Here is a 25,095-nt window from a genome sequence, read left to right on the forward strand (position 1 = left end):
TATAACGCCCCCACGGCTGAAAGGGCGAGCATGTTTGGTGGGACGGGGATTCGAACCCGCGACCCGCAAATTGCGAGTCGAGCTCCCTAACCACCTGGGCATGCCGAGCCGAGCAAAAGAGAATATAGTTGTGTGAAGTTAAGTACCGCAGAGGTGATAGGCATAACGTTTAATGTGTTAGAGTGAAACTAACAGTATAAAAAAAAGATAAGAAGGATAATTTTATTCCGTCAAAGCGTGGTTCTAAAGTAATTGAATCAGCCTGGGTACACTTTGACAAAAGGAACAGAGGATCTTCAGAAGAAAGAAGACCAAACGAATTACGGTAACTTGCGCCACAAATGTAAGTGAATCATACACAGAATACTAGTACGATAGTAATGTAGAGCTATAATAGTAATGTTACAACAGAGGAAGTCACGTGACGCTGGTAACACGTCATGAGTTTCTAAAAGGATCATTACTTTTTTGGCAACTCTAGTATTTTCCAGGCGCTCTCTGTTTTTGTATATAAGCCCGGCAAATAAAGCGGAGATAGATAGCAGATAGAGAGATATAGAGATAGATAATTGAGTCAAGCGAGAGGTAGTGACCGTAAGTAAAGTGCGTGAATCGTTGTGAATTATAGCGTGTGTTTATGTTAAAGTGACTGTGGAAAATTAAGTGTATTGCAAAGTTGTATTGAAAAAGAATAAACTAGTTTTATTTAAGAAATGATTTCTATCGCTGAAGTTCTTCGGAAATAATTTTTACGGAAAATTAACAAACGAACAGAGACGTAACAGTAATATAAATTTGTGCTGATAAGCCTGTGAAGCGTATAATGATATTAGATAAGCGAATAATCAAGTGATAAAAATATTTTGTTTTGAGCCATCTATGGTTTTCATAAACACTAAAAGAACAAATATATTGCATCTACAGTATTTCAAATATTTATGTAAACGTTTCGTCACGGGTGAAATTTATGAAAGCTATTTACCTCACTGCCCATACCAAGAGTCTCACCTAGTTTCTTGTACAAATTCAAGAGTTTAACCAAAATCACATAGATTTTAAAAACGCATTTTCTAGCTTATCATGAATAAAAATATTATCGTTTTGATAAAAATTGCTAAAATTTTTACTGTTTTATTATTATGAAAAAGTAAAGGATAAATTGATAGATTTGTAAATATTTACAATTGTCGCTAGATTTCCTACAGATATTTCCATAGACAAGTTATCAAAACCTTTTCATAAAAGAGTTTAATAACCTTATTAAAATATTTCCATAAAGATTATACAACCTCAGTAATATCCTGTTAAAAGTGAAGAAAGTCAAGATGTATGTTTTGAACATCTACTGAAAGACTTTTGATTGTGTTTGTATAATTTCCACTACATGTAAAGTGCTTGCCAGAAAAAAAAAAAAAAATAAGAGAAAAAATTAAATCATAACTTAAAGACTATTAGAAAATTTGAAGCTTTCTGATGCATCAGAAGAAGTTCTGCTCAAACAGCAAGATTCTTAACAAAGAAGGAAACTAAGAGAGTATTTTACGACTGAGCAAAGCTAATCCATAATTGTCGATTAGGACGGATGATGGTTTGTTCATTTGCATACTTTATATATAGTATATAATCTGTAAGGGAATAAACAACAAAAGCAGAATATATATATAACAGTAGTTTGAGTTTCCCATTTATAGAAAAAACATATTCGGAAAATAAGGATACCTAAGTGGTGATCAGAGTTATTCAAAAATCAACTGAAACTGAAGAAGAAAACAGTAAGCGATATTCACAGAAGTTGAATACGTTATATTAAAACGAATTTGTAGCTTCACTATATCATTACAGTTCACGTAGCCAAGTCTGGCCATTCATCTAGACCATGCATCTAAACAATAGCCATGCAGCGTAGTTTCCGTTGGAAAAGGTCCCATCGCATGGATGTCCAAAATACACCATTCTTTCCTATATGTTTTCCATAAACTATCTAGAATATGAGGACAAAGGTTTCTTAGAGCCTATTTCATTAGCTTTAGCACACAAAAATCTGTAAGTACTGGATCTGGCGACTTGACTGATATGTTTTCGTTTGGTATGGCATGAATTCCCGTTTCATTTTCTAGCTGGCTGAGGTATTCGATGGTCGGTCGGATATGTCTTGATTGCAACATGTGTACACATGACTTGTAACGCTTTTCAAGACGCAGATCCTTCTTGAACGTATTACCTACTGTTGCTTATGTTACATGAACAGCTTTGAGCACTAACATTTGTGTTTGTAGAATCCCACCTGTTACAAGATGCCGCACTTTGCTAACCATTGCGGGGGTACGACTTGTTGCAGGTCTCTTTCTAGATGATCCTTCCTGGTTACCCCAAGCTGATCCATATTCCTTTGTTTTCAACACTATTAAGTACAAAGGATATCTCCGTTTTGGAAATAATAAATCCTCTATGTGAACAAATTTTTATTATTTGTGTGTGTATGAATATTTTGCATCAGGAAAACTGTTACATAACATTCAAAATGTAGTTATGATTCAGCCATTCCACTACGATTGTATATATGTTATGTTTGTCATGTGACTTGCTTATTTCCAAATTCATAATCGTATTATTATTAAGGTACTCAACCCTCTGCATTAACATGGGTGCCCAATAATCAAACTAAATAAAATTTACGTATAGTAGTTCAAAAACGAGTTATAAAAGAAGGACTGTTTTTCTTTCTTCTTAAGTACAAAGCTATAGAATGGACTATCATTTCTCTGCCAACCGCAAATATGGATACCAGATTTTTAGCGTTATAAGTTGTTAGACTTACCGCTGAGCCACTAGGGAGCTTATTGCTAGGAAAACAAATTATTGGTAAAAATCTGTGTTGATATGTATATTATTAGAAACTGTGTATCGTTACGAGATAGCGTAAAAGTTACAGAATTTTCCCACAAAATTGCAGAAATGGCACTTTGCACATAGCCATTTCTAATTTTGTCTGTTTATTGAATTTCACTTTCACGCAAAGTACTCGAGGGCTATCTGAGCTAGTTGTTCCTAACGTTTTAACTGATAGACTAGAGCGCAAACAATTACACTACAGCACACACACACACAATTTTTTGGTTACTATTATTTGACCAAATAATGGGATTTGACCGTTAGAAAGTGTGGAGCGCGTTTTTGCAGAAAAAGGACCCCAAAACTTGAACCCTGAGATTTACAGTGCTGGCGTACTAATCACCAGGCCACGTCTAGCCGCCGTAAAAAAATCATGTCTTAAATTAAATAAGGAAAGAATGCAAAACAAAACACGAAACTTTGATTGCAGACTGTAAGCTTTGATTTCTTTATTAAAGCTGTGCAGAATGTATCCTAAGTATTTTAATTGTAAAGTATTAACTGATTCTAAAAGATAATCAGTATGTTTTCAATCTGGGTAATAAATCATAAATTATATTTATCTTTTTATCATTTGTAGACTTTATTGATGTTATTATTACTGAGACTGAAGAGGACGCACGAATGTGTCGAAACTTGTTTCTCTAATATAAGACTTCTGACAGTTTGTTCCATTTACTGTGGTTTTTCACTAATTGCTTTACACGATATTGTGTTCTTTTATCATTATTGCGCTTAAGTTTGTTTATTTTACTATTCCGAGTTGTCATAGTTTATTCATAAATAAAATGACTAATATAAAATCCGTATAGAGAAAATTTTGTCTGAGTTGCAAGATTATAAACATTTTAGGCGTCTTACGATATATAAGGGTAGAAATGCCATAACAAAACGTATACTGATAAATAAATGAAACAATAAATATGTCGAAAGCGTAAAGTACCTAATTGTAGTGTCTCTAGTACTTGTATCATTAGAAAGCGTATATAACCACAATGAACTATCATACAGTATACGTTTCGTACAGATTGATAAATTTTCATGTTATAATTCCTCCAGGCTCTGAACGTTATTAAATCCTTTGTATGTTTACTTTGCGATGACAGTGTTATCTCCACATCTAGACCTGAAAGTTTGTTGCTAGGATATTATCTTGGTTCTTTATCTATCTACCCAGTACGTGCAACAATTGTCAGTCAGTATGAAGGAGAAAAAGTTACTAAACAGCTATCACACATTACACTAATGACTTCTTTCATAACTTTGTCTCAGTGGCAGACATCTGGCACCTTACAGTTCAAACTGGCCGCTCCTGTTTACTGCCATTCTAAAAGGCGTGTTAGATATCATATGAAACGTTTGGAATACCACTATTTTACCCAAACTTGTTTTATTACGTCTAATAATCAAATTGGATGCCACTTGCTTTTAGCAATGATTTTTAGGTTACTCTGACACTGTTTTGACGTATGTGGTTTAAGGCCCGTTTTCAAAGTCTACTTTAGTAACTGGCATCCATTAGTTCCTTCTAGTAAATGAAAATGAAGTACCATACTTTCATTAACCCAATAGATTTGAATGAAGATGAAATGTATCGAAAAAAAGATAATACATTTTTAGATTTGTGTTGTCCATGTTTAAGAAAAACTGAATCACAGGACCGTTTCATTCCTATAGGTAAGTTTTATTTCAGTTTTTGTTATTATAAATACGAAGTGTAGATGTGCTGTGCCCAACGCGAGTATTGAAACCCAATTTGTATTATCGTAAACACTTACACTTCTCGCTCAGTTACCGAAGGACATTTTATTCAATAGATGACAAAACTGTATATCTCTTGCATAATTATATTTTCAGTTTTTTCATGGTGTTCACAGTTATTAGTTATTTAATTTTATTGCAAGTATTTTCACTTCATGTTCAAAGACAACTCTTGTTATTTTGTTTTTATGGTAAAAATTATAACTTTTTTTTTTTGTGGCAAAGCAGTTCTTTTTTGCACAAATAATTTTCATTAAAATATCTGTAATAGTAACTTTCAGATCCTAGCATACCTTTGCTATTATACACATTTCCCTAATTTTCAAATATTTTTTTTGAAAATACCTATTCATGAAAAGACATATGTTTAGGGCGAGAGTACAGACTTACTGTAGTAGCTATATGCATTTTTTCAGCATTTATGCTAACCACTTTTGCTACAGTTTACAACATATCTTCAAAAACTTTAAAGGAATTAATGTTTAATTTAAGTGGGTCGATAGGTCTGTAGTACATGGTGGTGTGGGGAAGAATTGGTATGAGGGCTCCTGGAAATCTCGTCGCCCTCTCGGTAGGCGTGGTGGCAAATCTTCCTTCATTTCACTGTTACACCTTTTGTGAAATACGTAAACAATATGCAGATTATTATTTTGGTTTATTAGTTCGTGTTTTAGTTTTAAATGGATATTCACCAATATTGAGAGGGATTTTTTGAAAATGTTGGTTTGTGGTTAAGTCCTGGGCATGGTTCCCTTTCTCATTCAAACAATTCCTTACGTTATAAGTTAGAGATATGTCTAAATTAGAAGTCAATATTTTATGCAGTCAACTCAGTGTTTCAATAGTTGAACAACTGCCTGTGTTTAATGAAGTGCGGTCTACTGATAACAGACCGATAAGTTTAAAACCATTCGCAAAATATAACTTAGAAGGTAAATCGAACACGGACACAAAGAAAAGAACCACACACAAGTGAACAAATAAACAACATATTTATTCATAATAATTATGGCCGACTATGTCTTTGGCCGATGTGGACGTGTGCTCAAAGAATCTTACCCTAGCAACCAATAAGAGGCAATAGAAAATTCTAATTCACGTCCACAGAGGACAAAGACAATACTGAAAGTAAACATTAAGTCCAATTTATTATTTATCAATTGTCACTGAATTATCTGATTTAGGGAAGTTCTATCCTTCATCAGTAACCTTGGACAAAGACAAATCGAAAGAACAAGACTAGTCTTCATATAATGATGGAGTGTCTATAATATGATATAATAGACAAAGGAATGTCTGTTCTGTAACTGAAATTCAGACAAAACGTTAAAGGTCTATATATGAAAATCTAAAGCTGTAAACGTCATCGACTATTCCAAACAATATTTATAGGTGAAGAAAACCTACAACTTGTATTAATTTATATAAATATTTTGAGACGGACTATTCTTTCATCAGGGGAACAAAGACAGGGCAAAAGTGATATTAATTTCTAGCTGACATATGTAAGTATACCTGAGTAAAAGGATTATTACATGTTCACAACCGTTAGATGTTCCGTTAACAAGAAAGCTATTCTACAGCAGAACGTCTATACGAAAACTTTGAAACATTTAACTAAATATATCTATATCTAGATATATATTCTAAATTAGTTATAGAATGAGGAAATTCACAACTATTTCAATCATTACAATTTCCCTGGCTAGATTGTGGAATTAATTATTGGTCGCAAAATGTTGTAATCATTTCCTTCAGGCGACACGATTCTATGAACACAAACGAAGACAACAAAAACTCAGTATATGTAAAATAAAGTCGAAATAAAAAAAAAGATTACGACTCAAAAATAAAGTAGATACGAAAAGATGAACTCATAATTTATAAAAATAGAAAATTACTACTCTAAAAATAATGTGCAGAATAAAAGCATAGAACAAAACCATTATAAAATAAATTACACTGTAAACTGTACACAAAGTCATATAATAAACAAACCTAGAGGTACCTGTAAATTACATATGCTCTGTATATTTTGATCATTGGTGGTAAATGAACGTATTACCGTATACATACATACATATACTGATTTAATTTTGTAGAGAAAGAAAGAAAAAGTAAATATATATATATATATATACATGAAGAAATATACTTGAAAACAAAGTAACGCATCCATAAAACAAGTATCCCACACCGGGGCACAAATCATAGGGCAGGTCATTATGTAATATGCTCTGGTTTTTTGAGGTACCGACGTAAGTAAGATTTAAATTGAGTTGGGGGTACACTGTCTACTCAGTTTACTAAAAAAATATACTCGGAAGAGATTCATCTGAGTAGAAGTTTACTAAATAGATAGATACACATGGTGTTAATCTGGTGTTACAATATTAATTTATACAAACTTGCTTAATCTAAGTAGCTGATATGTACTATACATATATACACATACAGGTTTATTCAGGATAGCAGAAGTTTACGGAAGAGATATATACACACACGGGCTTAATCTGAGTAGGAAAAGCTTATTGAAAATATTTACACACAAATGGGCTTAATCTGAGTAACAGAAGTTTACTAAGAGATATACACATACGGGTTTAATCTGATATACAAACAATGGCTTAATCTGAATAAAAGACCTTTATTAAACATATATTCAAACACGAAATTCATTTGAGTAAGAGAAATTTACTAAAAAATACACAGGCTCTATCTTAGTAGCAAACGTTTTCTAAACAGATACACAAACATGGGTTTAATCTGAGTCCCAGAAGTTCACCAAATAGATATACACAAACTTGCTTAATTTCAATAGGCGATATTTAGTATACAAATATACACATACACGTTCAATCTGAGTAGCAGAAGTTTACTAATTAGATGTACGGACTTAATTTTAGAGGCAGACATTTACTAAACAGATATACACAGACGGGCTTAGTCTGAGTACGTGAAGTTTTCTGAACAGATTTAGATACATGGGTTTAATATAAGAAGCAGAAGTTTACTAAAGAGGTATACAAACATGGGTTTAATTTCAGTAGCTGATTTTACTAAAAAGATGAATACGAACGTGTTTAATCTGAGTAGAACAAGTTTACTAAACAGATATACACACATGGGTTTAATGTGAGTAGCTTAAGTTTGCTAAACAAATATAAAGAGACGAGCTTAATCTGAGTAGCAGAAGTTTACGGGCTTCAGCTGAATAGCAGAAGTTTACTATACCGGGTGTCCCAAAATGCATATACCAAAAAAGAAAGTGGTGTAACATTTGTATTATTTGAGATAACAAAAAAAATTAAAACAAGATATCTTCTGAAAGCTTGTAAGTTTTATTTAACTTAATTAATAAACTTCTTCATGTCTTCCATAATTAGCTATAATCAATCTAATTCTGCGTTCAAATTCTGAAAACACATTTTCCAACACAGCTGTAGGGACGGATAAGACAGCATAACGGATACGAAGTTACAGTTCAAATCTCTTGGTTTGTTATGGTAGACCTTTGTTTTCATAAAAACTCAAAGATAAAAGTCCAAAGGGGTGAACTTCGGGGAACTCTTTACGAGTTGTCATTTTACTCAACAATAGGGTCCGTCCTGAAATCTGTAATAAAACACATTCATAAATAATAATGATAAATAATGTAAGTAATAACACTAATAATTAACTTCAATAAACTTACAAGCCTTTAAAATATATTTTGTTTTGAATTTTGTTGTTATCTCAAATAATAAAAATGTTATTCAATTTTCTTTTTGGTATGTTCATTTTGGGGCAACCTGTATAGGTAATAATTTGAGTGGCAGAAGTTTAATAAACAGATACAGATATGAGAACGGAAGTGTAATAAACAGATATATACATATGGGCTTTATCTGAGTACCTAAACCTTGCAACAGCCTGTCCCCCATATCAGAATGCCCAGGCTTACACTCTCAGTAAACAGCTGAAGACCGGTGAAGAGGAATTGACGGTGGCGGCAGAAGAGAAGCGAGCGCGTTGATCGCTCGTCTAGAGCAGCGTCTCTTGTGACTAAGGAGACCGACACGAGAGTGACAGTCCCGGTTGCAGAGGTCACATATGTGCGTTGACGCTGGTCTGTTGGCTGCCTGTTCCTTTTGATGTGAGCTAACAATGGACGAATGCTCATCCATGGTCAAACCTGGCCAAAGGAGGCCTACAAGGCTACTATGAGGGAAATCGGGACAAACTGAGAATACTACAGTTGGTAATGTCTCACTTATAAGTTGATAGTTTCATTTTTATATTGACCCAATTATAGGTTGATATTGTTAATCTTTATATTCAAACAGTTATAAGTTAAGTAGTTATCGTAAGGTCGTGGTGATGGGATATCATCCTATCAAACGTTCTCATGGAAAAGAGCCATGATTAGATGGAAAAAAGGGAAGATATATGAAACATGCTACGTCACCCTGATAACATACTCAGCCAACCTATCGTAAAAGTAAGCAAAATATAGGTAACCTTCTTGAAAAAAATTGAAATAACTGGTTGATTCAAGTCATTCTATCAAGACGACTCAGGATCGAATCCTGACCAAAACCACAATCACAGATCTTTCTAGAATATCCGTGAATACGACAGGAGATTAGGAGCTGCAATGTGTGCTATCATCTAATTAGTATCCAGTGATGATAGTAAGAAATAATGATAATAAGTAAAGAATTACATAGATTTAGATCAACGACTTCTGAGCCTCAAGACGTTTTAACAGTTCATGTTTCCAGTCCTCTCTCACAAAAATAGCTCTATAGCATTCTTTCTATATGAAATGTCTCTGTCCTAAGGATGATATGTCTGATGCACACACTCCTCCCTGCTTACTTTCCATAATCCATCTAATGTACAAGGATGACGATTTCCCAGCGCTCACTTCAACAATCACATCACACAAAAATGTGTATTCAGTTCATATATTAAATATACAGCTTAAATACACATATATGTCTGTATACATTTGTTAAAATCAGATATTTATAATCTGTCAAACGGGAGTTGCACTAATATTTATTCTGATAAGTAAATTTCGTTGTTCTATTTTAAGATAACAATAACCATCAATTACTTCAGTCTTAGGAATATGCCAAATAAAGTTTCATGAGAAAGTTTGTTGGTTTATTTGTTGTTAAACGCAAATGTACACAATGTACTATCTGTACTCTGTCCGCGGTTATAAGCTCTCAGATTTACTGAGCCACCTGGGGACTGTTGAGAACGTAAAACACGTGCTATAAACTTGATAAAAAAAACATTTGAAAGACATGTGAAGAATCCTTCTTCAAGACAAAAATAAGCAACAAGCGAATGTTCAAAGCAATTATTAAGAGACAATATATATATATTTATACAAAGTATCAAAATCTGTTAGTCCTATATAAAAGTTTAAATCTGAAACTTTTCTTCAAATGTTTTTTGTCAATCTCTATAAAATGTATAGCTTCTTTTCATTTCTCGTATATTTAGTTATTTTCTTTAATAGTTTTGCTGTCAACCCTATAGTTTTATGTTCTTCTATATCAATGGGCCCTAAACATCGCTGGTTTTCAATAACAAACTGTTTACTTCAAAGACATCCAATAATTTATTCCATAGTGAAATACAACCTGTGTACTTCTTCTATTACGATTATTATATGAATAAGAAAAATTGCTTCTTTTCTTTTTGGAATAAGAAACAGTAGCCTTTAAATTTAATATTTTAGTTTCTTCAAATGATTCACGAGATAAACATTCTATTTATTCATCTGTACTTTTAGCCCCCCCCCCCAGTGGCACAGCGGTATGTCTGCGGACTTACAACGCAAGAATCCGGGTTTCGACACCCGCAGTGGACAGAGCACAGATAGCCCATTGTGTAGCTTTGTGCTTAATTACAAACGAACAAACAAACTGCACTTTTAACTGCAGCTTAGAGAGAAATTCTGTCTTATATCAGTAAAATGTTAAAAGAGCTATGTTGTAAATTAACACAAACATGTTGTTATTTCACAACTACAAAAAATATGTTCCCCCAAACTTGTATTAGCTATAATACAGTTGATAATAGTATTGACATGAGCAACGAATTTTTGTTTGTTTTCTAATAACACAGTTGAGGTGCAGTTTTCAATTCGAAATTGTATTTATTTGGGTAAATTGTTGTGTTGTATCTATTTAGATACATTGTTGTGTTGTATCTATTCAGATACATTGTTGTGCTTTATCTATTTAAATACATTGTTGTGTTGTATCTATTTAAATACATGAGGTCACATGAGGATTTTCGTTTTGCACCATTCAACAGTAGCACATGATGAAAACGAATTGCTCTTCATGTAGATTTTAAAAGATTGTGTTTACGAAGGAAATGAATTAATAGTCTAATATTTTCACGTGTGTGTGTGTGTGAAGACTGTATAAAATTCATCTCAAAGACTGCGCGCCATACAAGAAACTTGTTTTGTCTTTTGTTAGACCGAAATATTTGAGTGGTTTTCATCTTGAACTTGTGTTATAGCAATTCAAATTATCAGAATTGTTTTCCACAAAACACAGTTGTGTATGTATGTATATTGTTAACTCTGAATACTGATTTAGTCTAATACCTGTTCGTTTTCACTTTCTGACCTTAGAACAATATATATATAGTCATTACATTTATGATTGTACTGGAGTGAGAATGAGAGTGAACATAACCAGATATATTTATGTTTGTGTTTTAGTGACAATGAAATCGAACAAAACCGGACATCTTTATGTTTTTGTTTTAATGCAAATGAAAACGAACATAATCAGACATCGGTTTCATTAAGAATTAGAACGAACATAATCAGACGTCTTTATATTTGTGTTTTAGTAGCAATGACAGCAAACACAGTCAGACAACTCTTTGTTTGTGTTTTAGTTATAATGAAAACTAACATAATCAGACAGACATCTTTATGTTTATGTTTTACTGAAAATGAGAGTTTATATTTCCGAAGTTGGTGTGCTGCTATCCTCGTTATTTAGAAGTCTTAGCTATTATACCTGTTACCTGGATTAATATTTAATCATAGTTTTCTGACAACATCCTTATGGTATATGTAACCCTTAAAGCAGCAGGAGGTATTTGAATAAATGTCCTTAAGGTATATGTAACCCTCAAAGCGGAATGAGGTATTTGAATAAATGTCCTTAAGGTATATGTAACCCTCAAAGCAGCATGAGGTATTTGAATAAATGTCGTTAAGGTATATGTAACCCTCAAAGCGGCATGAGGTATTTGAATAAATGTCCTTAAGGTATATGTAACCCTCAAAGCAGCATGAGGTATTTGAATAAATGTCCTTAAGGTATATGTAACCTCAAAGCGGAATGAGGTATTTGAATAAATGTCCTTAAGGTATATGTAACCCTCAAAGCGGAATGAGGTATTTGAATAAATGTCCTTAAGGTATATATAACCCTCAAAGCGGAATGAGGTATTTGAATAAATGTCCTTAAGGTATATGTAACCCTCAAAGCGGAATGAGGTATTTGAATAAATGCCCTTAAGGTATATGTAACCGTCAAAGCGGCATGAGTTATTTGAATAAATGCCCTTAAGGTATATGTAACCCTCAAAGCGGAATGATATATTTTAATAATTCTGGGACCTTTCTCAGAATTCCTAAATTAGGAGTCAATGGAAACAGTTGTTAACGTTCTGATTCTAGAATCCATGTCTATATACCTCTTGATAAATATTTTGAAACTTCTCATTAACCTTTGTATTATTAAACTACAAAATTTTGATTAACTGTGAATTACTAAGCTAATGACGACAGACATGTGTAACAGTAACAAAGTTGATACCTAAAAATCAGTCAACGCAGGACTTGACGCTTACATTGTTGCCGCCTTCATCTCTCTACAAACTTGTGAATTAGTCAAACAATTAAGTCATATTACATGGGAAGTTCCCTGATCAGTGCGTTTGTCCAGAAATATTAAACTAAAAATATTTTTAAAGATGTGTTAGTAATTTATTTTTGCCAGTTTATGCCTTGGTATCATCTAGAAAAATATTTCAAAGCTTCGTGAATATTTAAATGAGCATGCACAGAAACTATTTGATCTTTAGTTACTTACTGTAAGAACATATCTTTCAAATGGTCATTCACAACTGGTCATTCAAAGAAAAGGAAAACGTCCTCAGAAGTTATATGATTGGTTTGTTTTGTTTTAAATTTCGCGCAAAGCTATACGAAGGCTATCTGCGTTAGCCATCCCTAATTTAGCAGTGAAAGACAATAGAGGAGGTACCTAGTCGTCACCACACACCGCCAACTCTTGGGCTACTCTTTTACCAACGAATAGTGGAACTGACCGTCATATTATAAGCCTCCACGGCTGAGAGGCCGAGCATGTTTGGTTTGATGGGGAATCGAACCCGCGACCCTAAGATTGCGACTTAAGCGCCCTAACCACATGGCCATGCCGGGCCAAAGTTGTATGAATCTTGTATTATTTGCACATGTTGCTTAATTAAGTTATGAAAAATTATACGATTAACATTTCCTGTAAGATTAAGAAAAGTATATTTAAAAAAAAAATATTCACACGAATTTTTACCATAATACGGGAGGGTATTATTAGTGAAACTGTGCCCCTCGTGGAGTCCAAAATGTGTAAAAAAATTAAGAAACTTAAAATTAGAAAAACGCATTTTAACAATTGAATATATAAGACGCAACTACTGAAACGTCACTCGGTCTGTACGTTTGTTTGTTATTGATATTAAAGAACATCACTAAATAGCACAAGACAAGATCAGTACGTAGTCTTGTGATTTCAATAGAAGATAACGTTTCTGACACGTGTTCAATTGTATACACTTTCATACTCGAATGGAAATTTTCAGCATAAAGAGTATACGAATAACCATAACATCTGTGTTTCCTAAGTGGCAAAAGTAAGGAATAAGTGGCCTTCGAAGTGCCCACGTATTGTCAGTCGGATCTCTGTCGCTCTTAGAGGAATGTGATAACGGCATCCTTTGTACCACACTGAAAAGGTGGGCAACTATTTCTGACATCAATAAAGTTTGAACGAGGCCTTTAAGTCTCTGGAGATTGACATATCATACATTCGTCTCTCCTTATCAGAAAACGCTGTTTAGTCACTTATTTTCCAACACTTATATTAAAGCCTAAAGCTGAGTTCGTTTTATCAATCTCGCCAGAGGAACTTCTTTTGTGATCTTTATAATGTTAGTATTTTTACGCAGCTGAAGCATGTGTGTGCGCGCGTGCGCGTGTGGGTGTGCTTGTTTTAATGTTCTTGTGTTGCTGTCTATCGCGGAAGAACACGGAACTTCTTCCTTTATATTTCAGCACAGAAACTTACTTTGAATAAATGTAGCATGTTTCTGATTTAACTATAGGAACATAGAATAATGCCTGTAACACACCATGGGGAAGTTAGAACGTTCGACAATTTATTACAAGCAGCTATCTGGCTAGCTACGTCCTGTGGTTATCATTATTATGTCATCTGATCTGTTTATTTTAGGTTAATTCAGATAACACTGTTAATTTGTAAACTAATGTCCACATGCTAGCTAATCCCTAGGAGCCTTTTCTGTTGTTATTTTGCGTTGTCTCTTCATAATTTGATTGTAGCGGGTATACTAGGTCGATATTTAGCCCTCTAGCGGGAGGAGAAAAAGTTAACTTTGCAAAAAAAAACAAAAAAAAACCAAAAAACGATCCGTTTCTAAAGCTTCAGTTGTGACGTAAGGCACGGAGCAAGTTGAACCTCTGACATCAATTCTCCAGACAGATGCTTTGTGAACTCTGGTAGCAACGACAGACTTTTAAGGCAAAGATATTATATCCGATACTATTAGATAAAGTATTTATTCAGTTAACTTAAGTAATCACGGAGTTCGTGCCGAAATAGTGCAAAATAATTTCAACTGGTTGGTAGGATCAAATCTATGAATATTGACTGATTACTTTCAAGAAGTGCTAACCACTGCATTATCGTGCTTATTGGATTCAATGAGGAGAAAAGGACTGTGGATGATTAGTGTATGGATTTGGCACTGAAATAAGTACCGTATACTATCTGTTAATTAATGTTACAAAGCGACGCTTCTAAAGCTTGATGAATTCTGCCTTGACAAAATATATCAAAGTGGTTATTTCATAGACAAAGATATCGACTGTTTTCTGTGAAAATGTTACACATTGTATACTGAAATACGGAATTCATTGACAAGCTTTTTATAAAATAGTAAAATCTGACGATCGCATTCTTATGATTAAATAACATTTTCTGTTAAAATTATCGTGAAGAGGTTTGACACAGGAACATTTAATTGTTGTGGAAAAGTACTTGAACTGAGAAACGTTTTGCTGAATATTTGATTCATTTTTAATCATCTAGAAAAATGATATCTCCTCCACAGAGACTAAGGTTAACCCGAATAAAGGTAAGTTGATAAAAGCCCATGTTTAATTATTAGCTGAAGCATATTTTAGTTTTATATGGTACAGAAGAACGTCGTATAATTTTGTCTAATAAACGTAACTATAATTTCGTACCCAATCATTAACCAATATCCTTTGGTTTAATCAAATGTAGAAATATTAACTACAATACTGAGGATTGGAACGCTAAAAACTCGTCTTATAATACTTGGCAGTTGCAAACCAGTTACGAGGACAGTAAAGGGACGCAGTAAATCACTGTTGAGGATTGGAACGTTAAAACTCGTCTAATAATACTTGGCAGTTGCAAACCAGTTACGAGGACAGTAAAGGGACGCAGTAAAACCACTGTTGAGGGTTGGAACGTTAAAACTCGTCTAATAATACTTGGCAGTTGCAAACCAGTTACGAGGACAGCAAAGGGACGCAGTAAATCACTGTAAAAAATTGTGATATCGTATTTTCTGAATATGATGCATTCAGAACTTGATTATTTCACAAAACCATTTATTTTTACATAAATATTTACGTTAAACAGTTACTGTATGGTAAACTAAAAGGTTTGTTTGTTTGTAATTAAGTACAAAGCTACACAATGGGCTATCTGTGCTTTGCCCACCACGGGTATCGAAACCTGGATTCTACCGTTGTGAATCAGCAAACATACCGCTGTGCCACTGGGGGGCACACTGAAAGGACAAAAAGTTCATAAATAAATTCACGCTTAGCAATTCGGTAAAGCTCGAAAAATGCTATATTAACAATAAAGAGAACTGGGCTTGTCCTAATGGTTAATCTGAGAATTCTGGGCTTTGAAGGTTCAAGGTTTGAACCGCGACATGACTAAACAAGATCCGTATTTTCCTTAAATTAGTTCTGATTATTATTCGATTAAGACAGTCAGAATTTAGAATTCACTGAAAAGTAAATGATGAAAATTACTACTTACTCAATTTAGTAGATGTATCTTATGCCAGAGAGAAGCTGTACTGTTTTCGCCAGGTGGTTAGGGCGCTTGCCTCGCCATCTGAGGGTCGCGGGTTTGAATCCCCGTCCTACCAAACATGCTTGCCCTTTCTGCCGTGGAAGCCTTATAATGTGACTGTAAATCTCACTATGCGTTGATAAAAGAGTAGCCCAAGAGTTGGCGGTGGATAGTGATGGCTAGCTGCCTTCCCTCTAGACTTTCATTGGTAAATTAGGGACGGATAGCCCTCGTGTAGCTTTGCGCAACATTCAAAACAAACCAAACTGTACTGCTTTCATCCTGTTCAGTAGTTCAAAATTAAAGGCATCTATATCTTAACTTTCGGGGATCTATTAATTGGCCCATCCATCAAGGTGTCGATAAGGTTGGAAATTACAGTGTAACCAATATATAAAGCTCTATGCCTATTAAGCGACCCCACTCTCCCAATTTTGATCAAACTGCACTAAATCACACTTTCAAACAAAGTGTGATTTCACACATTTATGATTGTCAATTACTGACGCAAGGTTATACACAGAGAAAAAAAAGATTTTATTACACTCAAAATAGCCCCCTCCCCCTGTGCCACAGCGATATATCTGCGGACATACAACGCTAGAAACTGTATTTAAATACTCGTGGTGGGCATAGCACAGATAGCCCATTATGTAGCTTTGTGCTTAATTACAAACAATAAAAACGCCCAAAATAAAATTATGAAATTTGAAGCCAGACCTCGTGCAAGTAATCTTAATAGTAAGTGTTTGTATTTTCTACTAAAAATTTTCGTTTCATAGTAACAATAAAATGATCTCCATATAAGTGATTTTTAACAGTTTTTTTTTCCGCATATTATTTTCACATACAACTTACCCGATTTTCCATTTCTTTTATAAGTTCACACCTTTGCATAAATAGCAAGAGTGTGAACTTTCATTTGTTCAAACTTTGATGGTTTAATGGTGTGAATTTCTGGAAGCACACCTCAGTAACACTTTCTTTTCTTAAAGTGATAGGAGCTGATACAGGTCGGACGATTCAGCTTGTCACTTACTATACCGCTCTACCCGTTTATAATAGAAACCTCAGCACAAGAGGATTAAATCTTGATTTCGGTATTCTCCGTCTTCCATGGCAACTGTGGCGAAAAATAGTCACTGTGTATTTGGTGTTAGGAACCAAAATATATTTAAAAAAAAACAGTGGATAAAAGGATCACGTGGTGTTTAGTTTTCAGCATAGAAACGAGAAAAATGAGTATTTTTCAGTTCCGTTTAGTGATTCCTAGTTTTCCAAGTTCTCTGTGAATGCATAGTTTCAGCTAATCTGTCGTACATGTGAAATATTTCTTGCACTCTAGAACAATACTGGCACACCGTTTGGTTTCTTTATTGTGTAGTTGCAAATAATATAGGATAAACGAAATGAAATGGAGTGACGTTCTAAAACCCCTAAAAAAACCAGTGTATGTCGTCTGAGAAATTAAATTTGAAGCCACATTTGACCGTTAAAACTAGGCTACTGGACAAAGGGCTGATTGTGTGGTATATAATTAAAATAAATAAAATATTAATATAGCTTTTTCATTTTTCAAAAGCAAATTAGCTAGTGAGCCAAAGTTTGCACCCAAACAACAAGAAAATTAAAGGAAATAAAAAATGCCAAATACTTTCATTTTTTTTCTGCATACAAGTGTGACCAGACAAAAGCTATTCGATTAACATGGTATCACAACTAAAATTGTTAATATGACCAAGAATATTGCTTACCTTAATAATCTAATAACATTGTCTGGCGGTCCTTCAGGAAGAAATTTTAAATATCGTATGAGAGTTTCTTTGTTTCAATATCATCAATGAGTTTTCGGCTTAAAACAGACGATAACAAAAAAAAAAAACTAAAACATTATACTTATAGCACACGTATACGTTTTTCGTTTGTTTGGTTTAGAGCAAAATCACATTGGGCTATCTGCTGTCTCCACCGCGGGGAATCGATCCTCCGATTTTAGGGTTGTAAGCCCGTCGACTTAATGTTGTTCTCCGGGGAAAATAAGCTCTTTGTTTGTTCTTATTTTATCTCTCTGAATTTATTACAAGCTCATCTCCAATAAACAATTTTCATGTAGTTGACTATGTTCAAAATATTTATAATGTTTCAACATAAAGTTACATTCGTTTTCTACTTTATCTATTTCTGTCTCTGTTTTGGAAATAATTAATATTTGTTTTTACGTGTGTTTTATTCGTAAGCATAATATGAGATTGAATTATTTTTGCCATATTGTATTTTTAAACACAACATGCTTTATTGAGTCCCTTGGGGTTTTTCCCGAGAATAATGTATAATAGTATTTCAACAACACCATGACAAATATAATTGGTTATAGTCTAGCCTCACCAGCTTAAAGGCGTTCTCACCAGAACATCAATATGTTTTGATAAGTTAGTCTAAAGCTACTTGGTATCCAGATTTAGAGATTCACCTTCTCTACAGTATCGCTGATAGCAATATAATGAATCTTTTGATACTCTCAAAAACATCGACACTCTCTGTTGGCAGCTAGATCTTTACACATAACTTTAGATATTCTCATAGACACTAACACTCTGTGATGGGAGCTAGATTTCACACATAACTTTAGATATTTTCATAGACACTAATACTCTCTGTTGGCAGCTAGATCTTCACACATAACTTTAGATATTCTCGTAGACACTAACACTCTGTGATGAGAGCTAGATTTCACACATAACTTTAGATATTTTCATAGGCACTAATACTCTTTGTTGGCAGCTAGATCTTCACACATAACTTTAGATATTCTCGTAGACACTAACACTCTGTGATGGGAGCTAGATTTCACACTTAACTTTAGATATTTTCATAGACACTAACACGCTTTGTTGGCAGCTAGATCTTCACACATAACTTCATATATTCTTGTAGACATTGACACTCACTGATAGCAGCTACATGTTTACACGTAATAATAATATTAGTAATACTTAGAACCGCTCTTACTAATTCTACATCAGTTCTGAGATCAGCAGGACTAAACTTGACAGGCAGATTTGGGGTGGCGTGGAGGTGTCTGTTTATGGTGTACCCCCAAGATGATACCGGTGAGGGGGGGGGCTAAAACACCACCCGAAGGTAACCCAGGTATGCTGGATGTCTAAGAGTAGGTTTTCAGGATCGCTATACCCGATTCTGCTATCGGATTCTATGTTCCTGGTCCCACTCGGATCACGAGGGCACTCACAAGCAAGCGGGACCAAACTTGGGGGTAACTATAAGAGTAATTGGGGGTAAAGGAAGAGCTTGATCGGTACATTGGAGCCGCTGCGAAACTAAGGGGCTTTTGAACTCCGCAGGAGAACGTGTGTATCTTATGCTAGTTACAACTAATGATGATAATAGTGATTTATTCGTTACACATGTAAAACAGAATATATCAATAGAACATATATTTACTGAATCTTTCAGATTTTTTTTTATCTACTAGTTAATCTTCAATTTCACAATGTTTATAACACATCTTAACCGATTTATGATTACATCATGTTGGGCTAGCACTAAATTTCCGGACTTAAAATTCTAAAATTCGGGGTTTTATTCTCCGTAGTGAACAGAATACCGATAGTCCATTGTGTAGTTTTGCGCAACAAACAACAATAAGTAAAAACAGATAGGCCTGGCATGGCCTGGTGGTTAGGGCGTCCAACTCGCAATCTTCAGGTCACGAATTCGAACCCCGTCACCGAACATGCTCGCCATTTCAACCTTAGGGACGTTATAATGTGACGGTCAATCATACTCTTCGTTGTTCAAAAGTATAACCCAAAAGTTGGAAGAGAATGGAGTCGATTGGCTGTCTTTCCTGTAGTCTATCACTTCAAAAATAGGGGTAGCTAACGCAGATATCTTTCGAGTAGCTACACGCGAAATTCAACAAACAAAGAAACAAATGTATATTTTTCGCTTAGCCAATCCAGTGGTATTCTCGATAGTTTCATGTTGTATAACATTTTCAAATATCGTTACTGATGTTTTTGTTTGAAAAAAAAATTTCTTGTGAAAAAAAAAAAGGATTTCGTTTACTATCTGAATACCTGAAGTTAATGTCATAACACGTATCTGTTTATGACGTTGTAGCTTTTATTTATTATTATTTACAAAACATTATCTTAGAAATCCTATCTGTGAAGAGTTTAATTTTGCATTTACGTTGAGTGTCGGTTCTTCCGAAGTGAGATGTTTGTAAAATTCACTAGGTCACTAAGAATAAAGACCCAAGTAACTTTGTTTTCGAAAAGAAGAAAAAAAATGATGAGACCAAATGTGACTCGACTTATTTTGCTTTCTTCTGCTTGGTACTACCATGAATATTCTAGTTCTAAGTGTTAATCTTGGTCACTAAGAATAAAGACCCAAGTAATTTGTTTTCGAAAAGAAGAAAAAAATGATGAGACCAAATGTGACTCGACTTATTTTGCTTTCCTCTGCTTGGTACTACCATGAATATTCTAGTTCTAAGTGTTAATCTTAGGCCCGGCAAGGCCAGGTGGTTAAGGCACTCGACTAGCAATCTGAGGGTCGCGGGTTAGAATCCCTCTCACACCAAATATGCTCGACCTTTTAGCCGTGGGGGCGTTATAATGTGACGGTCAATCCCACTATTCGTTGGTAAAAGAGTAGCCCAAGAGTTGGCGGTGGGTGTTGTTGCCTTCCTTCTAGTCTTACACTGCTAGATTAGGGACGGCTAGCGCAGATAACCCTGTGTAGCTTTGCGCAAAATTCAAAATCAAACAAGTTAATCTTGGTCAACAGAACATAAGTGTAGTAATCTAAACTTCTTTGATTTTTCCAACAGGGTATAATTCAATTTTTTTTATTATTTATTTCACCAGCCTGAAACATGTTAATGCAAACAAATCTGGACAACTAGTAACTATACACCTTCGTAACCGTAGTTGATCACAAATGGATTTATTTTATCTTCTATCACCATTTTAATCTCTTCATCCTAGTCCGCCTTTTTTTTCTCGAGACTCATTTCTTATCGTATTAGTGTGCTCATTTTATATAAATAACAAATACGAGAGACATGCCAGAACAAACGCCTCTAACTATAGCAATCACAGACGGGATGTTCGTTTCCAGATCAAACAACGTCAAAAATACCCCGATGCATAACGATGTGTAACATGCATAACGATGTGTAACATTCAGGTAGCCACTTTAACTGAATAGATTTCGCTATACATCATTCCCGAGAAGTTCTTAAAAATTTAATTTAGCAACAAATAAAATTTCAAGTAGAGGTTTAATAAAGAAAACTACAAAGTGATCATTTGGTTGAATGTAAATATCTATTGTCATTCATTAGGTTTGATTCGGCAGCATTGTTTCAATTGTTTGTAAGTTTGAGCATTAGGCTAGTTTTTCACGTTTGGTCAGCTGTTTCTTCTTCTTTCTTCCGCTAGTCTCAACTTGATTTTTGTTAGTGCACTCATTTTTTGATGGTATTAACCGCGCAGAATAAAATAATAATTAATCATAGAATATACTTTTTTTTTATAGAATAATGTTCATATTTTTAACATAGGTCAGTTCATGCATATTTCTTAAGTTTTCAAATTCATAAAACAATAGTATTTCGGGAGTAGAAAAACAGAGATTGTTAATAACCTTTATTTTATTTTATTATTTTTAACGTTTCCCATTTTGTCTTTTGAAATGTATACGTCATTTTTATAGCTATAAAGTCATTGTATATATATTTAGTAGAACAAAAAAGCTAGGTGAATATATTTTCATGAATTACATTATTTCTATTAGTCCCATCCTAATTGGACAGAGAGTTACCTAATCGTTAGCGTTCAGGGTTTCCAATGGTCACACAACTATACTGCTGACTTCACTTTGCATTTAAGCTGTATTTCTGCGGAATTACATCGCTAGAAATCGCGTTTCGATACCCATGGTAGACAGAGCACAGATAGCTCATTGTGTAGTTTTGGGGTTAAATACAAACAATATCTATTAAAAGCAGGATGTATTTCTGGGAGATTTTTTTTACGTTTTTTTTTCTTTTCACGATCATAACGGTCAGTAAAACTAAAGTTTTCATTGTGTTCATAATGTGTAGCCACTATGTTAAGTCAGTCGGTGACTCAGCGATAAGCAGGAAGGCTCATAACGGTCAATAAAACTAAAGTTTTTATTGTGTTCACAATGTGTAGCCACTATGTTAAGTCAGTCGGTGACTCAGCGATAAGCAGGAAGGCTCATAACGGTCAATAAAACTATAGTTTTCAATGTGTTCATAACGTGTAGCCACTATGATAAGTTAGTCGGTGGCTCAGCGATAAGCACGAAGGCTCATAACGGTCAGTAAAACTATAGTTTTCAATGTGTTCATAACGTGTAGCCACTATGATAAGTCAGTCGGTGGCTCAGCGAAAAGCATGAAGGCTCATAACGTTAAAATGAAATCCCATCCCCAATGGTCACCTACACACTGAAGGTCCAAAGTGGTGTCTTATGAGGTCAGAAGTCATGATACGTTTCGAGGTGATCGAATAAATTATATTAAAAGTGAATGTGTTTAAAAAAACAAAAGGCAAAAAATACGATTTTAATATTTTTAAGCTTACGGCAATATTCATTTTGATAGTATGATTGATTTGACGTGACTGAAGAAAGCTAGATAAGTCACTCAAGTTATCAAAGTAGTGCTCTGTTCCTAGCAGTAAAGCTAATATACTTTTATGATATACTTACAGACATATTGATTGTAAGTGAACAGAGGTGATCATCTCTTTATACAAGACACTAATTAAGCCTCACTTAGAATATTGTGTACAAGTTTGCTCTTAGGATTTCAGCTGAGAAAGGATATTGATTTATCGGAAATTGTGTCAAAAGATGGCTACTAGGATGAATTCGGAAATGAAAGTGTAATCTTACAGAGATATGTTAAGATTCCTTATCATATTTTCTCTTGAGAAAAGAAGTGTAAAAGGCGATTTTATTGAAGTTTAGGAGAGTTATCCGTAGAATCAATAAAATAAAGACCACTATTTTTGTTTTGCTATATTATGAAGCTAGCAAGACATTTACATGCAAAGGAAAGTTTCTAAACATATGTACATGAGTAAAAAAAACAGAAAAAACCCTTTTATTTCTTCAATTGTGGAACAAAATTCGGTTCACAAAGTCCTAAAACTAATTTTTAACCTAACCAGTTTCAGGTTTTACTCTAAAGGTAGGACTATTATTTACCTGAATGTTACTTGTTACCTATGAAACATTGCGGTCTCCACAATGTATGCATTTTATAAAGTCAAATTTTAGCACGAATATTACAGGAACCATTCGAAACCCAGTAAGTAATCTTATAATAATTTGAAAATATGAACTTTGCTTTTCTATTTGCATTTGTTCAATATCGCGATATGAATAGCAACCGATTACGGAACTTACATAACCCCATAAGCCGTAAATATCGCCAGAGGGTGTTAAACCAAGAGTAAATTTTCCAGTCGGACATAGCGTAAACAATCCATGGTGTCGCACTGTGCAAAATTAAACACACTGTGAATATGCAGTGTTCTGTTTATTACGTGTAATATACCGTATTCTTTCTTTGTGAAAAAATCAAACACACTGTGAATATTCAGTGTTCTGTTTATTACATGTAATATACCGTATTCTTTCTTTGTGCAAAAATCAAACACACTGTGAATATGCAGTGTTCTGTTTATTACATGTAACATACCGTATTCTTTCTTATTGTTTCTTTTTTTCTAAATTCTCTTCCGATATGTTTTTGTGTAAGAAACCTCCTTTTTTTTAAATACTGACTGAATCATCTTAAATCGAAATATATTTTCCTTTTTTTGTATTATGTGATAATCTCAGACAGAGCCTTGATAGTTTTGACCTATTCACTGCTTAGTGCCATTTTCAAAATCTGCACGTCCATTTCAAATCTTCTGAAAGTTGTGACGTGTAAGGAGGCTGCTGTGGAGGATTCTTTGTTTGTTTTAGGATATTCATGCAAAGCTACTCCAGAGCTACCTGTACCAACAGTTCCTAATTTTGAGGTGACACTTTGTTTGTTTGTTTGTTTTAAGTTATGCACCAAGCTACACAATGGGCTATCTGTGCTCTGCCCACCACGGTATCAAAACTCGGTTTCTAGCGTGGTAAGTCCGCAGACATACCGCTGTGCCACTGGGGAGCTTGAGGTGACAGACTATATCGAAAGAAGCCAGTAAACAGTAACCATCGCCAAAACATGGACTATCTAATCGTATAGTGAGACTTGGCTGTCACTCTTTGTAACGACTCCACATTGCACAGCGGCGATGGAAGGTGAACCATGATTCATCGTCCGTTACCCTAACCCTAGACAGCTCTTAGCCAGATGTGATATCGTTTGCTGCAGACTGGCTATCCTCCCTCTGCTCAGTGTCTTAAAATTAGGAATGACTATGTTTTAACTCTAGGGCTCTTTACCCCAATTGAAGGTTGACGGTTTGGATTATAATTTAATTACTTACAAAATATAAGCCATTGGTCTTTAATCCCTAAATTATGTCTTCCACTAATTATTTCCACTAATTCTAATTATTTATCTAAGTATCTTAAAAGATTGTTTATTGTTAAGTGCACATATACACAATGGGCTAGTTGTGATGAGCCCACCACGGTTTTTAGAGTTATAAACACTTAGACTTACCATTGAGTCACTTACCGTTGAGTCATTTACTCATTTGATATTATTTTTCTGAACCAGCATATATTCTACCTATGCTATCGGGACAAGCTAAATGTTTTCTGTACTTCAGAAATGAGCATAAACTGAAGAATAGATTGATCTTCAAAAATGTACGATTCTCTTGTCCCCCCCCCCCCCCCCCGGGAGGTAAGCGGTGCGTTTAATGATTAAAAACGCTAAAATCCGGAGATCAAATTACCGGCGGCGGAC

At 34.4% G+C, this 25,095-nt stretch overlaps 1 protein-coding gene and 1 long non-coding RNA gene across 2 annotated transcripts in view; both read left to right on the forward strand.

Annotated features, from left to right (window-relative positions):
- Positions 1-25,095, forward strand: part of LOC106469256 — a 253,790-nt gene that overhangs the window by 170,893 nt on the left and 57,802 nt on the right. The window lies entirely within an intron of this gene.
- LOC111088428 lies at positions 4,178-21,740 on the forward strand. The gene is made up of 3 exons (XR_002612950.1): positions 4,178-4,569; positions 20,289-20,299; positions 21,730-21,740. It is a non-coding gene; the product is annotated as an uncharacterized LOC111088428 (long non-coding RNA).

Source organism: Limulus polyphemus, unplaced genomic scaffold (genome assembly GCF_000517525.1).
Source record: "Limulus polyphemus unplaced genomic scaffold, Limulus_polyphemus-2.1.2 Scaffold95, whole genome shotgun sequence".
In the NCBI taxonomy this organism is placed as follows: Eukaryota; Metazoa; Arthropoda; class Merostomata; order Xiphosura; family Limulidae; genus Limulus; species Limulus polyphemus.